The sequence below is a fragment of the Plodia interpunctella genome, chromosome 9, assembly GCF_027563975.2.
Source record: "Plodia interpunctella isolate USDA-ARS_2022_Savannah chromosome 9, ilPloInte3.2, whole genome shotgun sequence".
Taxonomy (NCBI): domain Eukaryota; kingdom Metazoa; phylum Arthropoda; class Insecta; order Lepidoptera; family Pyralidae; genus Plodia; species Plodia interpunctella.
The window spans coordinates 7,088,431-7,105,242 of NC_071302.1; the positions used below are offsets into that span (position 1 = coordinate 7,088,431).

At 32.4% G+C, this 16,812-nt stretch overlaps 1 protein-coding gene and 1 long non-coding RNA gene across 4 annotated transcripts in view; one reads left to right on the top strand and one right to left on the bottom strand.

The window, feature by feature from the left end:
* The window catches only part of LOC128672436 (uncharacterized), a 65,001-nt gene extending 49,319 nt beyond the window's left edge, over positions 1-15,682 (bottom strand). The window contains exons 1-2 of one of the 2 annotated variants that reach the window (XR_008404967.2): positions 15,443-15,682; positions 6,142-6,381 (exon numbers count right to left, since the gene is read on the bottom strand). This is a non-coding gene — a long non-coding RNA (uncharacterized LOC128672436). The remainder of the gene's footprint in view (positions 1-6,141; positions 6,382-15,442) is intronic. The other variant, XR_008404966.2, reaches the window with a different exon arrangement.
* LOC128672435 (homeotic protein ultrabithorax) overlaps positions 1-16,812 on the top strand; it is a 131,653-nt gene that overhangs the window by 49,280 nt on the left and 65,561 nt on the right. The window lies entirely within an intron of this gene.

Here is a 16,812-nt window from a genome sequence, read left to right on the forward strand (position 1 = left end):
GGCACACTCCATTTTTTCTTACAAGGCCTTACATGTAAACTATCTTAACAGTACTTGTTGTTGATTTTTTAAAAATAAATCAAATATAGTTCAAACCTATATATTCTAAAGTAAAACATTTAAAAACCACGAAAGTAATTTCCTAAATAGTCTATTTTAATTGATTGCTGTATTCATAAAGAGACATGATAAGTTTGTTTACATAATAAGACTGGTAAGAAAAAATTTAGTTTACCGATACCGTTGTCGTAGGCCGCATGTTAAATCAGCGATTTCTTAATATAGACATTTGATTTTCTCGACTTTTATAAACCAGAAGAATATATTTTTAATTTATTTATTTGCATCGGTATTATTTCCCAATTGGGACTCACTGTACAATATACACTACAATATATTATACTTATATATAATGATTTTTCGTACAATTAAAATTGTATTATCCGTGATTTATTTTTTTAAGTAATTATTTACTAAAAAGATGTGTACCTACCTACTTAATTCTTAAATAAATATCAGAATCAACAAAAAAAGAAAAAAATGTATGTATCTATGTATTAATGATTTAGATAACAGTTATAATATAATTAGTTCTAATAGAGGTATGAGTGTGTGGTATTTCTTCACCCAATTAAGTTGATTTAAAAATATCGTGTTGACACCATGAATATTCATATCGTTAATTAAATAGTTAAATTACGATTGGTGGCTTCGTTAGTTGACCTTAAAATAGGTGGGATTTTGTCGACTCCCTAATTTTAAGTAATTAATGTAACGCATTATTTACTTCAAATATATACATACCTATATCGCATATTAAACAATAATTATCATAGTAAATACTTATAGAAGTTGTAGTGTAAAGTTTAGTTTCAAAGAGACTGAAAATAATTGAATGTTCTTCTATTTCGAAATTCCTTCCTAGAACGTGGATTTCGATATGATTTCTCGCATGATTGATCTAATAAGTAAAAGATAAATTCCTTCCTAGAACGTGGATTTCGATATGATTTCTCGCATGATTGATCTAATAAGTAAAAGATAAATAATTTATAAGTCTCAAGCAAATAACCGACACCGTATTAAAATAATTCAGCAATATATTCTGCATCTCAGTGCAACTTAAATGTTCACAACCGTCCAGTATTACGACAAAACGAGGCGTGAAACACGCGGTGTTACAGGACGCATCCGGAATCATAATTCCAAAATAACTTCCATCCGTGCCTCCCCGCCGCCGCACCTCACCCCCGATCAACCCTGCTTCCCGCACTTTTTTCGGTAAACTGGAAGCCCCGTCCCACCGTTAATTCCCAAGATAGACATAATTTGGAATTGGATCCATCTATCCAGTACCTCTGAACAGAAATAAGTTAGCTTGGTCGTGTACGATTTGTACAGAAACAAAGCGACTTATTATATTTATTTGTTTATAAATTTTCTAGTAGAAATTAAAGAATGACTTGAAGACGATTATTTTTGTAGGTCTGTCATTTTAAACAACACACACTGATATAAATAGAAGTAATATAAAAATAGTAAAAAGATATGTACTCATGAATAATGAAAATAAAATGCACAAATGAAACACAATCTTGCTTCAATATCATTAAAGAAAATCCTTAAGAATTTTATGAATGAAGCCGCAGATTTACAAAACGTAAAGACCTACTAACCATCAAACAATTCATTTTACGAGCGATCCTTACGCTTAACAGGTCATAAAGCCAGCCATAAACATGCGCCGTCCATTCACAAAATGTTTACTTGCGTTTTAAATGCAAATATTTTCCAGCGGTCATGTGGCATTTTGGCGGGAAGTTACGAATATTTTTTATTTTTTTAAATAAGGATTATAGAAATAAAAATTTTAAAAATTGGATGGGTCACACATCCAATTTTTAAAATTTTATTTAGAGAAAGATTCTAGATACCTTTTCAAAGATACCTAATTTATTTGAATATATGGTACTTTTAATTTAATTACTATCTATACTTATATTATAAAGTGAAAACATTTGTATTTTTGTTTGTAATTAATGAACTTTCAAACTTCTGGGCCTATTTTCGAGCCTTCAAGAGTGGCATACATAAGCTACTTTTCTCAAGTTTTACTCAAGCGAAGCCGGGGCGGGCCGCTAGTAATATAAAGTAGCAGTGGAATAAGACATAAATTTTAAATTTCGTGTTCTGATATCATTGCACAGAAAAGTATAATGTTACTACGCGTTCACGCAATTTTGACCTTTATTTCCATTTTTCGCGGATTCAATTCCGCAGCTCGACGCTGACGATATACAGACATCGGCGCGATAAAGAATATGCGCGTTTTTTATTTCACCTTTGACACTTTAATCCAATTTGTTTTCTTGTATCCCACCCCCGGGATAGGGGAAGAACATTTCCCTTATAATTATTATTTTGAATTTAAAATTTTCATATTTATCACATTGGACCCAGGACAGGCGACATTTTCAAGAATATTTTTGTCCGGTGTTTAATTTTAATTACAAAGGTTGTAATTTTTTATTATGATAATGATAGAGCGATAAAAGACATAAACAAAAAAAATAACATAAACAAAAATTGTTTTAAGATCGATTTGTTATGCTTGTGACAATGATAGACTTGGGATAAAGGGGCAAACTAATTTTTTATTTCAAAAAAATTCGTTATTTCCAAAATACTTCAAAATATGTAGTCTTAAAACGTAAACTGTGACTAAGCCTACTCCATAATTACAGTCATTATCATAGATTTATTATCAAAGCTAAATGCAAGGATTTGTAGCCGAAAGTTAACCCATAAGTGGCCGCGATGGCAAAAGAGGTCAGCCTAGCGATTCTTTTTATAGGCAACTAAGAAAATTGGCTCATTAATCTTAAAGATAAATGTCCAGGCATTCGGCCATCTTATCAGGCCGGAATGAATGGAAGTGTGGATACCTACTGCTTTATCATTTGCCAATAAAGAATTTCGATGGTATTGTATGTTTGTATGTTCGGTTTGCGTTGCGATTTTGCTGCTCCTTTTTCATTTAGTCGATTTATTACTTTAATTAATACCGATAACTTTGTGAATAATGGCATCACATTTAGCATATGAAAATTCAATTTAGGTATAAATTATTGCAATGTTTTAGTTTCTGTGTTTATTAATAATTAGTGATATATAAGCGCTACAGCAACATTGTAAGGAGAAATTTAAACTGAATTCCCTATGCAATATAATTAAATTTTCGTATGTCGCGGTGCAACTCTGAAATTACGGTTTTGTCACACCCACAGTTCATTGTGGCACATGTTTTAGCGCCCGCGGCTGATCGTGCGTCACGCCCGTGTCCTCTTGCCGGTTCTGCAGATGTCAGAGGATCACAGGCTAATTGACAGTCCGACACTACACACCTCAGAGTAATATACAGTCCACTGTATCAAAAGTTACCCTATTGGACTCTATGCCGCGAATATAGTGGCGAATTTGCAATGAATTTTGTCAACTTCATGCACTATGCCTGTACTGTCCGACACTGGTAGATTCTAGACATTTGAGAGTTATATATCACATAGTTACAGCATTTTCTATCGACATGTTCAAGTCTCAGTACTGTTCATCCCACCGTATGTCCTTATGTTGGAATCCGTCTTAGCTCCCGTCAATTAAAAGACATTTCCTATTTTATTTTGATCTGCAAATCCTATTTATACTTGCTTCAAACAACCAAAACTTACCTGTTGCATGAATATTTTCCAAGTGTACTTTTAGTGAAAAATTACTTGTGTGAAACTTTAACAAAAAAAACTTGAAATAGTAAAACACGAAACAATATATCAGCGTCCTATATAAACGAGATCCACTATGCAAAGTTGAATCTATTCCATTTCTGTCTCAGTACGATAGCAAACAAATTGCTTGATATGTTATTCCTCCATGTGAATTATCTCCAAGCGATAGAACCAGCCCCACTTTGGCTACAAACCGTATAGAAGTAATAGAAGTAACCGTACTTTTGAGTTAGTAATTATGGTAACATTGATAGTAGCTAATCTACATGTTACCATTAGTATTTGTTAATAAAGAATAAAGTTTGTATAACTATTTGTAATTTATTCGTTCAAACACATTACAAGAAAACGTACAACGTTTTTATTTACACAATGTTATGTTTACCGTCCATTGTATGTTGGCATTTTAAATTTTAATTTTAATAATTAGTATTTTATTTATATTTTTTAATTTAAAAAAACATATTCCTGTACTCCATACAATTTTATATATATATAATAAAGTAAATTGTAATTAACCCGGCTATTCTTAGATCTTGAAGCAGATCCCGACGGGAGGCAGACAGACGCGGACTTTAGTCATTGTCCCCTAGAGAGGCATTACTTCACTCAAACTGCTATTGCACATAAACATAACCTTTGATACGTTTTACATGAATCTTTGTGGATATGTTTTATAAATTATTAAAGCATTACGTATTCTTCACCTAAATTTAGAAACAATTTAAAAACTTGAAAAATATGACTGCGCTCTTTACATAAGTCTATGAATACTAGAAAATACAAATGTTTTTTTATCTTTGTTACTCGCTGGTGTAATTTATTTTCTATTATTTTATTTTACTAGAATTTGAAATGTTATTCACATACGGTAAACCACAGTTTACAGTTAAGAATTCAAATCCCACTGGACGGGTTAACTTATTATAATAATTTATTTCGATGACATTCTAATTAATACTACTTATAACAATGACTAACGATGCCACATAAATAATTCATGCTCGTAATATATGTATCTACACTCTGTTCGTACGCTACAAAATGTGACTGACCTACTGCAAATGCGCAGATAAAAATAACAGCTTGAAAAGAATTTTCGCCTTTGTACCTATTTAAAAATAAAGAAACATCGAACAAAAGGGAAGTGAATGTTGTAAGGCACCGCAAAGTTCTGGACATAAATCTGCACGGACGAGTTAACTGAAGTCCCCACGAACAACTCGCCCAAGACTTGCACGAGTACACGTTTTTATGTGTTTACCCACTAAAATACTTTCCACTTGTCGCCAGGTACCAAACAAGTTTAATTCTACAGTTGACTTACTGTGTAATTTTATCGTCAAATTATAAGAGAAATTCGTAAAAACAAAATTCTTGTTACACATTATCTAGGCCAGTGCATACGTCAGCGATGTAATATATAAAACGTTTCAATGTTTCGAATAAAACGTCTCCATTCCGCTGACATTATACGTCCTTATCACACTTATTCATCAATGTCGCGAGGAACAGTAATTGTATGCAATGTAACATCTCGAATGGCTGTAAACGTCAGAAGACGCCGACGCAGCGTCCGCATTTCTCAGGTGTTGAACCAATAACAAAAACGACGATAATGCCGGCCGAAAGACCGTTAATGTAGATGCGTTTAATGCTCTTGAATTTCGAACGCTCGAACTATATACAAACATCACCGGATTTCGTATTCAATCATTTCACTATAGAATTTATTCCACTGGGGAAATACGAATGAGTTGTGGGCTAGTGAGGCGATAAATCTAGTCGATGTTGCGACGTGTCGCGCGTCGGGTTAAAAGCTCGATAACCGAGACGGCACACCTACCAGCGCCAACAATAACCTCTCGCTTTGTTTTATTTCTGAACGTTCCGACGCGGACCGACCAGATATCCACCAAGTATTTTATGCATAAAAATATCGATATATAATTGCTTCATTACGTCTCTGTGTTGGTGAGTAAAATATGTGGGAGTCGAACACAGGAGGCTCCGTTTCATGAGACTTCTCATATCTCTTGTTTAACTTTTAATATGGTTAATTAGGCTTCATTAGCATTTACCGCAGTAATGCACTTACTCGGAACCAAATATTTCAACTTTTCAACTAATTAAGAGAATTTTTCGGATTCGGCTATTCACATGTTTATATAATTACCTATTTATAAAACAGGAAATCGTTATGTGAATTTAGTAGAGTTTGTATTTATTTATTGATCAGTTGACGGTACTTTTTTAATACGTTATATGAGTTTATTGACTCACTACAATTAATATACCTATATTGAATGGTCTTCATGAATGGTGTTGATTTACTAAACGTTTTTGGCAAAAACATTACCTTTGTACTGGAAAAGTCGACTAATGATCGTCAAAATATTATCGATATCAGACGTTAGGCCACATGGAGCACGCTGTATGTTCAGAAAGTCGAGTCTGGTGTCTGTCGGGCCCCAGTGACGCTATCGTTGTATCGCCTGTGCCACGCCGTTTGCTTTATGGTGCCAGCTCCAGTGTAATATTTCATTTGGATCGCACGCCATGATTCATTCCAAGGCACTTTTTAAATTTTCGAACGAACCTGTAATGAAGGTGGAAGGCAGATAATAGAATTTTAAAATCGGAACAGGCGAATTGTTTTTCATTTTTTCAATTAGTGATGTGCTTTACGCCCTGTTGATTTAACGTTTAACTTTTTTTATTCGAGTTGTGTTCTTTGTAGCTGGCTGGTTTGAATCGTTAGCGTGATTACGAGAAAAAGCATCGTAGTTGTACTAAATGCTTGAAGGCTTGAAATTGAGCGGACGGCCGCGCCTGCGCCGCTTGTCAGTTATAATTGGCTGAACTTGTCGACCGAGTCGTTGCGATTTTTTTCCCTATACCGACATTACTCTTCGTCTCTCGGGAGACGTAAATTGCGCGCACAGAGGCCGTAGAAGCAAGCATTGATGTGACGTATGAATACACGAACATGTTGTTTTATTAAAATTCAAATTTCGAATAGAATTTCTAACGGGGTCGAGGCAAATTATTTTACATTGAAAATGTGGTCGTTATTTAGAATTTTCGTGCGTGAGTGTGTAGCAAATATGCATAAGCTTTTAAGCAAACACATATGTAGGTAACAAACGCTATGAATATTTGGACGGAATGAGTCTGAGCTCATAGATAGGGATGACAAAAAATTGTAAGGACTTTTTGAGCCCATCCTGCGAGAATCGCGTACTTTCGGGATTAAAAGTATGTTATAAATTAACCCAAGGTATCAGCTACTTAATTAAATTTCATAAAAATTGGCCCAGCCATTTGAGTGTAAAGACAAACATACATAAACTACTGCGATGTTGTTGTTTTTGCGTTTAATCTATGTGCTCAGTTCTCTATCGATTAAATTACTCTTGTTAATTTAATTTTGTCTTTACTATTTGCTAAATCAAGAAGTCAAAGTCAAAGCATTTTAAAAAAAAAACCTTCATTGGCAAAGACAAATAGACAATATTAAACTAATAAGGTAAATTCGCTTGATTCGCTAAACTGTCTGAATTTGCCAAAGTTTCATTTCAAGTGATCAAATATTTTTATTATGATAACTCTGTGACTTTGCTAAAAATATTCGTTCATTGTTGTCCAAAATATGGACAGACTTACTGGTAAATAATTCATATATCTGGTATCGACAAGTGTGACATGTGTTGTGTTTTGCATCTCAAAGTATTGTCTTTCTCACCGTGGGCGAACTTGACTTCGATTCTTATTTTTTATTTAATTGTTGTTAAGATGTTGGTATTTAGTGTATGTTTATATAATTCCTTAATATACGCTTTACTCGTGTACACAATATATAATTTTATTATTTTAGTTGTCACTGTTTTTTTATTATTATATTTGATTATTGTGAATGTTAATTTATTTTGTTTTCTAACTTCTCTTACTTTTTCAGCGTTTTGTAAAATCAGATCCATGACTATAGTTCTTTTTTACAATCGCAATATTTTGAGAAAAATAATGGTTGTTGTATATTCACTAATTACTTTTATTTTTAATTTTATTTGGAAATCAAATATCATTTATTTTAAACTGTGAGAGGGAGAGTTATGCGCAAAGATTTGTTAAATATTTTCAGTCAGTTTAAAAATATCATGTTTATAACGTGCTAAAGAACTACCAAAGCCGCTATAAAAAGCTTGGTTTTCGCGAGAGAAGCCAAAAAATTGCAGCCAAGTTCTAATAAATTATACATGACTATTTATGTGGTCATTAACTTGCCTAAGTTTTCGGATGTCGTCTCTTTGGTTCTTTTCTTTGCGCTTGTTTATATCTTAAGTTTTAGTAGTTGCATCTAGCGGAAAAAAAATACATTGATGTCGAATTTTTAGAACAGACCTAAGTGGTCGTTATTATGTAAATATCTACACTTAAATTACATGACTCTTCTACATACTCTTAAACGATTTTAGAGTATTCTCATGCATAACCTTATTCCTGTTACAAAATATGCTATTTTTCTACCTGGTTAATTAAATGAAAATAAAGTAAGTTAACATTTAGTTTTACCAGACTTTTAATGGATAGATTTAAACAGTGATGTCAAAGAGTGGTATCACCACTTTAGATTTTAAAAAAGCATTTCTAAAGAACGTATATTTACTTTATACCGAACTAAAAAAGCGTACTTTAATCACGTAATTATTGAATTTAATTAATTAAAGTGATAATGAATTATCAAGTTTTGTTATCGAAATAGGTAGTTTTATATATTTAACTTTTTGATAAATATATTAAATGCCCCATTTTGTCCGGTATCACGAATAGGATGTAACACATGAATAAATGGTCTATAATCTCAGCAAAAGTGATAATTAATTGATATGAATAATTAATACAGCTTAGTACTACCGTACTACAGTGCAATCCCACTTGTTACAGTTATATAGCGTTGTTAACGAGGTCTTATCAAATGGCCTTTGACTGATGGTGCTTCTGATATAAGTGCCTATTGGCAAAGATCTCCTCGGTACAGCCGGCCACACGTTAAGTATGAGAATTGAGAACAAAAGCTCAGATTTTCTGCATTAGAGAGTAATAGACATTTATTTACAATTATTTTTTTAAGGCAGCCTAGTGACAAATAGTCATTTTATAATTTATTTGTTGATATGCTACAAAATGTTATGTGCCAACAACTATTTAAATAATGTAATAACTTGTGTTATAGATAATTACATTATATTACTTGCATAATTGCATTCTGTCTAAGTAGTTATATTTCTGGGGTCATCATATAATGGTTAGATTCCAACTAGTCCGAGAAATTGTGACAGATCGCTTGACTCGCGATACGAGTATCTTGACTGACATTTTATTGTTCTTGTTAATTGCACTGATATAAAGTTTATTTGGTATTTATTAAAATTTAAAATAATATAAAAAAATAAAGAAGAAATAAATAACTACAGTTACATATTATGTAGATATTCAAACATAAAGGAATATGTATCCTGTAGTTGATTCAAAGGCAAAGGCATACTATTAAAAAAGCAACGTTAGTATAATCAAATTATTTATAGTTTGAATCACCTAAATAAAATACCGCGTAAATTAATTAATTTTATTGGGATAATAAGTCATACCTGTTCGGCGCATTATCAGATAATAACGAATCGTTTACGTTGTCCCTGCGTACACAACTAAAATTAGGGGGTTGCCTACTTATGCGCCGGCACGCCAGCCCACAAATCTATTTAACCACGCAGGATATATCCGTATTTACAATATTTCTATTACGATAAATTGGCGCGTTTCGGCTGCTTAGCTCCAGCCCAGGTGAGCGCATATCTGCATATTTATGGAAGCACTCCTTAAGGGGAGCGCGGTTTAAAAATGGCGGAAAATGCTAACGTTTTTTCCACAAGTTTTTAACAAGATCCACCTTATTTATGCTGTACTAGGGAGGGTATCCTCGTGGATTTATCGTGGGCTCCGTGACGGATCGGAGAAGTTAGCCAAAGATACCTTCACGTTGAATTTAAATTGGTTTTTTTATGAGTTTATCTACGGAATGATCTTAGGGAGTATTCAGTGGTTTTAAGATATCAAGGGATTTGTTTGGAATTAAAGGAGACAGTAAATGTTCTGTATAATAATACGCTATAATTTGTTAAGGCTGTGCTTGTATTTAAATATCAATGTGTAGGTATTTAAGATTACTGTACTGTAAAGATTACGATATAAATGAAAATTATGGGAAAAATGCTTCTTGTCGAGTGTGTCATAGATAATACGGTATCTGCTTTTATCCAAGTCGCCTGAAGGCATCTGGCATGGCTTATCTAATAGTAGTAGAATTAGCTAAAAATAAATGTATATTGAGACGTTTAGTAAATATCATAAATTCACCGTGCCTAGTACCTACTCAATTGTCGTAATTTATGTCTAAATTGTATCCGTTTCTTAGGTCCTTCGGGTCTTGATAATAGCTTCAGACCAAAGGGCTTGTCTAGTAATCAACTCAAATTGATCAATTAAGTGATTACTATGTTTGTATCTTGCAAATGTTTAATAGAATATTTGCATATAGATATTATGATACATTATATACAACACTAGGGGCCCGTCCCGAGTTCGCTCGGGTCAAAACACAATAAATTATATACATAACCTTCCTCAGGAATCACACTATATTTTGGTGAAAACCACATGAAAATCCATGCTACTAGTTTTTGTGTTTATCGCTAAGAGACAGAGGCGGCAGAGTACTTTGTTTTATAATATGAAAGGATAATAATTATATCTATATACAACATTATTAGTACATTCTAATTTTAGGACTGGTTTTTGACTTTTTCAATCGATCGATGGAATATAATAATTTCTATAATTGCCGTCGTAACTATCTTATACGTTGTTGAAGATTTCCGTAATCATTATCAATAAGATAATAAAGGTTAATTTCCAATAATAATAAAACTAATAGCCCATATCCAAACGTAAACGATTTTAGCACGTTTATGTAACATTAATAATTTATTACACAAATAGATAGCAGCGTGCCATACAATAATTACTCGAAGTAAACATTGATAAGACCCTCCACACGTTGTGTACTACTGACATTTCTACAATATTTGACTATTTTATTTGACTTATTTAATGTACATGCGACGTACCTTGCCTCTGGATATCTGTAGATAATCGTAAAATTCTTTTCAGATGCCTTTAGGCGACTTGAATAAAATTTTAGTTCAGTGTTAGTTACAAACACGATAAGAAGAAATATAAATTTACTTTGTAATTAAAATAATCATCCTAAGTTTCATCAAAAAATTTCATCCTAAAGTTTCACTATTAGAGGATGCATTAAGTCCGCATTTTGTACCATATTTTTACTTAAATACGGTACTTAAATATAGTTCCATTCTGAAGAATATGACCGTCAAATTTATATCTAAACGCACCTAGTTTTAATATAAATCAACCGATGAATTATTTATTTAATATAAACCTTGGAATATACTGTTAATGAACAATTACGGTGTCTGAAAGTTTTAATATGAATAATTTAATATACAGTTCATATATTTCTGGCATAACAAATCAATCAGTGGAACAATTTACATGCGTTGGTTTACATATAACCCTACATTTCATTCGTCAGGTAAAGCCTACGTTATCTCACTAACACTTTACATGAATTTAAAAATGGCGTATTTTCTTTGCGTCCGTTGATAATTTCCCATGATATATATATCTATTTCCATTAAATTAATTGCTTAGTTTATTAAAACTTTAGTGAGCTATATGCAAGAAAAAAAATTATAAAAATAAGTAAAATTTGCTATGAGCATAATAGTATATTTCAGTAAACTATTTCTTAACTTCCACCTGTCAATTAATAATGGAAATTGAATGAAGTGAATTTATAAAACGTCCACGTGGACGAAATAACATTGTTTATATTCATGTTATTTATAAATTTTCGGTATATTATTTAAAAGTAATTTGAATAAAAATATTATAAGGAACAGATTTTCCCCAACGCGCCAAGTTTGCTCATATCGCATTATTTCCTCTTCTTAAATACGAACAGGGGCGAAACATCAGTCGAAGCGGGAACCAATCTGACATTGCATAACTTGAAAACGCAGGTGTTAAAAGCGTATTAAGGCAACAAACAGGCGCTAAGCTTCGGGATTCGGCAGACCATAGCTCGGCTAAAATGGCGAAGATTAGCGACCGAATTAATGCCTTCGGAATGTAGCTTAGGATGTAATTATGATTTAACAGGTAAAGTGCTTTGTTTGGCAAGTTCTGGGTTCGATTCCACGCATGATTTTTAAAAAGTATTTATCGCACTGTCAGCCGTTTAGTTAAATTATTTTATACCCAATATTTTTATACTTATAGACACGTGCCGAAGATTATGGACGTATAATTATAATAATGTGTAGATATGGTGTATAAATTATTCAATTGTGATCATTTACTATTTAATATACGACGCTACATGGAAGAAAAAAAAACAATTCAAATAAAAAACGTCAATGTTTGTTCTAACGAAACCGTGCTTTCTTTTCTTGAGAACAGCAAAACGACAAACCCCATTGAAATACTGAAGTAAAACTCACATAATTACCCCATAACGCGCGCACATTGAGCACATAGGCCTTCGTGCCAAGTTTTTCTTGGAGCCTAATCAATAATGTGTAGAGGTATTGAAAAGCAAGTGATATGGCGTCGAAACACGTCAAAGGTTCCCCCTTCATTCAATTAAACGTCGGCTTTTTACTTAAAGTAGACAATTACGGTAAACGTAGGTAATACGTGAAGATGGAAAATGATTGATTTTAATGGTGAATGATAAAAAATGTAGCATTGTTAGTTTATTCAATCGCGTATTTTAGCAATAATGGGTTTCTGGATCCAGATCAGTGTTCATTAAATTTTAAGTAATCAGCTGTCAATTTATCGTGCATACTTGTTATTTTAATATTATATATTAATTTTTGATACAAAACAAAATTAAGCAAGAATAGAACATGTCTAACACTGCATGTGCACACTAGATTCCTCGTGAATTCTTTTTTAAATTTCCTGAATTTTTGTATCAGGTTCCTGAACTTTTGTATCATCCTACACCAATTTAAATTTATAAATTATCATTGCCTACTGAAACTTGCGATAAATTTATATCATATGTAATCATTTGAATATTTAGCAAATTAAACTTAGCGATCTTACATTACTCTTAAACCTTAAGATGCGAACCTCGGGTTTACACCCTGTGTAAATATCAATGGAAACTTTGATAATTTCCATGACGTGCCTATCCCGTCCGTTTTACGATAATTCTGCGTGGTACGGCCGAATTTGCATTTTGCACGCGTGATAAGTGGGGGGATTACACGGGATTCCCACCAAGCCTCTGTTTGTTCTGAAATAAAGGGCTGTTAAACTTTTTTCATGGTAATTTGGGTCACCTTCACAGGAAACGCTGTAAATTTGTTTAAGTAGGCTTAGGTCCGGCCCATTTGTTTAATTTTATAAATTATGCTTTCGGTTTATACAAGCAAACATTAACAGTTGATGAAATATGTGTTAGTAAAATATTAGATGAAATTTTAAGTGACAGAATTTTTGTCATAGATTTGTTTTCATATCATAAATTGATGGCAAAGACAAATATTTTATTAATTATCAAATTCTACAATCGAATACAAAATAAATTTTTCAACAACATTTTTTATTAAACTAACACTTTAGTATTGACATTAATAAATAATTTAGAAAGATATTTTATAACATCATAAATTGATAGACACAATCAAAGCAAGCCAAATAAATTTACAGAACAACATACGCTCCAACTTTGTCTATCCATTTCATTGGTACTATACGTCAAGTGGCATATAAAAATGGTACTATTTCTGAGTCAAGTGCGCTTCAGGACATTTCCATTGCGTGATTAATGCCAGCCAACGCCGGCTGACTTCCAAAATTTCGCCCCTAAATCTTGCCATTCGTTGCTCTCTTTTGCCTTGAGACTTGGCAGCGTATTTTATCTGTGTAATGCAAGCATTGCGTTCGTAGATAGTAAATAGTTTGCAAGTAAATATTTTTAGATTTATTGTCTTGTTATGTTCGGTAAAAGGTAACTATACCTTTTATTGTATTAAATCGGAAGGGGAGAAAGCTAGTATTTTTCAAAACCTAATGTAGTTTTTGGAATAGTTGATTTAGACGCAGAAAATTTAAATTATTTTCTCCTTTTAAATACAATTCAAGATAGGTACTCTTAATGCAGAGTAATAAAATATATATTTTTTAAATAACTATCCAAAAACGTTGCAGAAATAATACGCAACATACGTAACGAAAAACCAGAAAAGCATTGCAAATCAACGGTAAATTTTAAACTAAAAATGGTAAAATAAACAATGTGAAACGGCACGCGTTTTTCACTGGGTCTTTAAAGTTTTTTCCTATGCAGATGCAGCAATGCATCAGTGTCCTATTTAGGATTCAGACTCGTTCAGCTCAACGTTCAACTTTCACAATATCCCGCCAAGAGTTCCCAGTTTTATCTATCTCCGTCTTTGACTTCGGAATCCCGACTTTTAGAGCGTCGACTTGAATAAAATGAGCTGAGAAAAATTGTTTTTGTTATTCCGGTCTTTAACGTTTAATACTCCTGTGTTTGAATAGAAAGACAATTTAAAACTTGATATTTGTTGCAATTTTTACTTCGGTATTCCATTTTTTTTTAATTAACAATAACTAATATTGAGCTATTAAAAAAACTTATAATTTTTTAATACTCCATAGTGACCCACTGCTCTCAAAATAGAAGTACTGAATATACATTTTTGTAGAGACATTACTGAATACTAAACGATATAAAGCTTTTAAATTTTCAGTTAAATACCTGCCTCACAGTTACTAACATCACTTATTTAGAAATCCGAACTCATGTCATTAATCAATCGTTTAATTTACCTATGCATTTGAAAATTTATTTATAGTTTTGTCACGTCTGAATTAATGTCAGTGGCTAAACTGCTTTATAACCAATTTGTAGAAATTATACAATAAACATTACATTTTTATTTATTTATTATCCAATAGAAAATACTGAATTTAAAATGCTGGTTTATTATCAGCGCGCATGCGCCGTCGGACGTCGGATAAATCGGCCGTCGCAAAACGATTCCGACCAAAAAAATGCCTATTACTACTTAAAATAAACATAAATTTTATGTTATATTTGTAATATTATTTTCTGTTACAGGATATTCTTTAAATTATCATTAAAATAAAAGAAACTTTGAATTATTCTTATAAATACCTACCAGATTTTGCAGAAGTATAATGAAATTTTTTCTAGTTACTAATTTATTATAGGTATTTTGATCTTTTTACAATAATACAAATTAATCTTTTGTCATTTATAGTTTTAATTTAATATTTTTCATTATTTAGTAAATTTCAATGAGATTTGGTTTTAATAAATATGACAAATAAATGTACCTAATATTTATTTAAAACAAATTGAAATGTAAAATAAATAATTGAAGAAAATATTTGAACGCGTACAATATTCATGAAGGATGAAGAAAAAAGAAAATTGTTTAGAAAAAGCACTGTACCGACTGAACATAGCTTTAGGTGATTTCACTCGGCGTCCTTCCAAAACATTTGTCCTTTTCACTTAAATTCAACCAATTTCAACATAACTTTTACTACTACTGACAATTCACCTCTTAAAACACTGAATTTAATATAAAAAAGCTTTGAAAATCAGCATAAACTATGAAAACTTACAAAAACAATAGGGAAAATGCTCTGACGTGACTTTCGCATTAGTTCAGACAGAGGGCATCGCGGTAGCGTGATTCAATATGGCGATGGAATGCCGCGTGTTGATTGGCCGGCGCGCGCATTACCGTGAAGTTGGCGCGGGTGTGCGAGCGAGGTAGATTTATGTGATGTTTTGGCGCCGATGAAAGACAGAGAATGTGTCGACCGGGAGTACATTTGTATGCCGGCGGCGACCGAGACCGGTTTTGTCAGAGGCGTGTGTATGTGCGAGCTATGTGCCGAGGGCAGGTAGCTACCTATTTATAATGATGGACTTGAACGGCACTTGCGTTACTTGTTAAAAGCTGAATTTTAATTTTTCTTTTTTTTGTTTCAGGTAAGAACCATTTTCAATGAAAGCTGTTTGAGTATGACATGGAAACAGTAGTAGGTATCTTGATTGGAAACTTAAAAAAGCGTTCTTTAATTTATTATGGGTATCAGAAATATACTTTTTATTTTTTTAGAATATATTTTGACACATGTTCAGAAAATAGGTCAGGTCCTATCAAAATTTTAATGAAAGGGAAAAAAATCTATGAAATACATACTGAATTTATTTACAATTCTAAGAAATGAGCAATTTATAAAAATTACAGAGATGACTTTGTCCTTTCATAGAATGAGACTTCACCCTCCCTAGTACCTACCAATAGCTAGCCGCTCAGCTGTTTATAAAATTGGTATCTTTATGTGAGAATTGAGAGAATTTTCAAAACAACAAAGTAACTCTTACTAAACTAATGAGCTAATGCTCATGTCTAATCATAGACTTTAAAAATATTTAAAGTAGGAAAGTTTGAATACACATTGTAACCCTCCCATTAAAATCAAAATTGGATAAGTAGGTATACGACTTTGATTTTATTTTTTTGTTCAAATTTATACGCTACGTACTTGACTAGGAAATCGGACCCTGGGCTCCTATGCTTAATGGCTGAAGAAGAAACCGGGAAAATGCTCAGATAAGGCAGAGATACTTACTTATCCCATAAAATAATGACTGTCTGCTTGCACTATAGGTATCTATTTACTAAACCCCGACCGCGCCAATAGTCGGAAGCAGAATATCTTCCCAGAGAAAAATAGAGAATATGGCCCGGGCCCAATGGGCTAAGATAAATTTATTTTCTTATGTAACTAGTAATAAATATGCTAA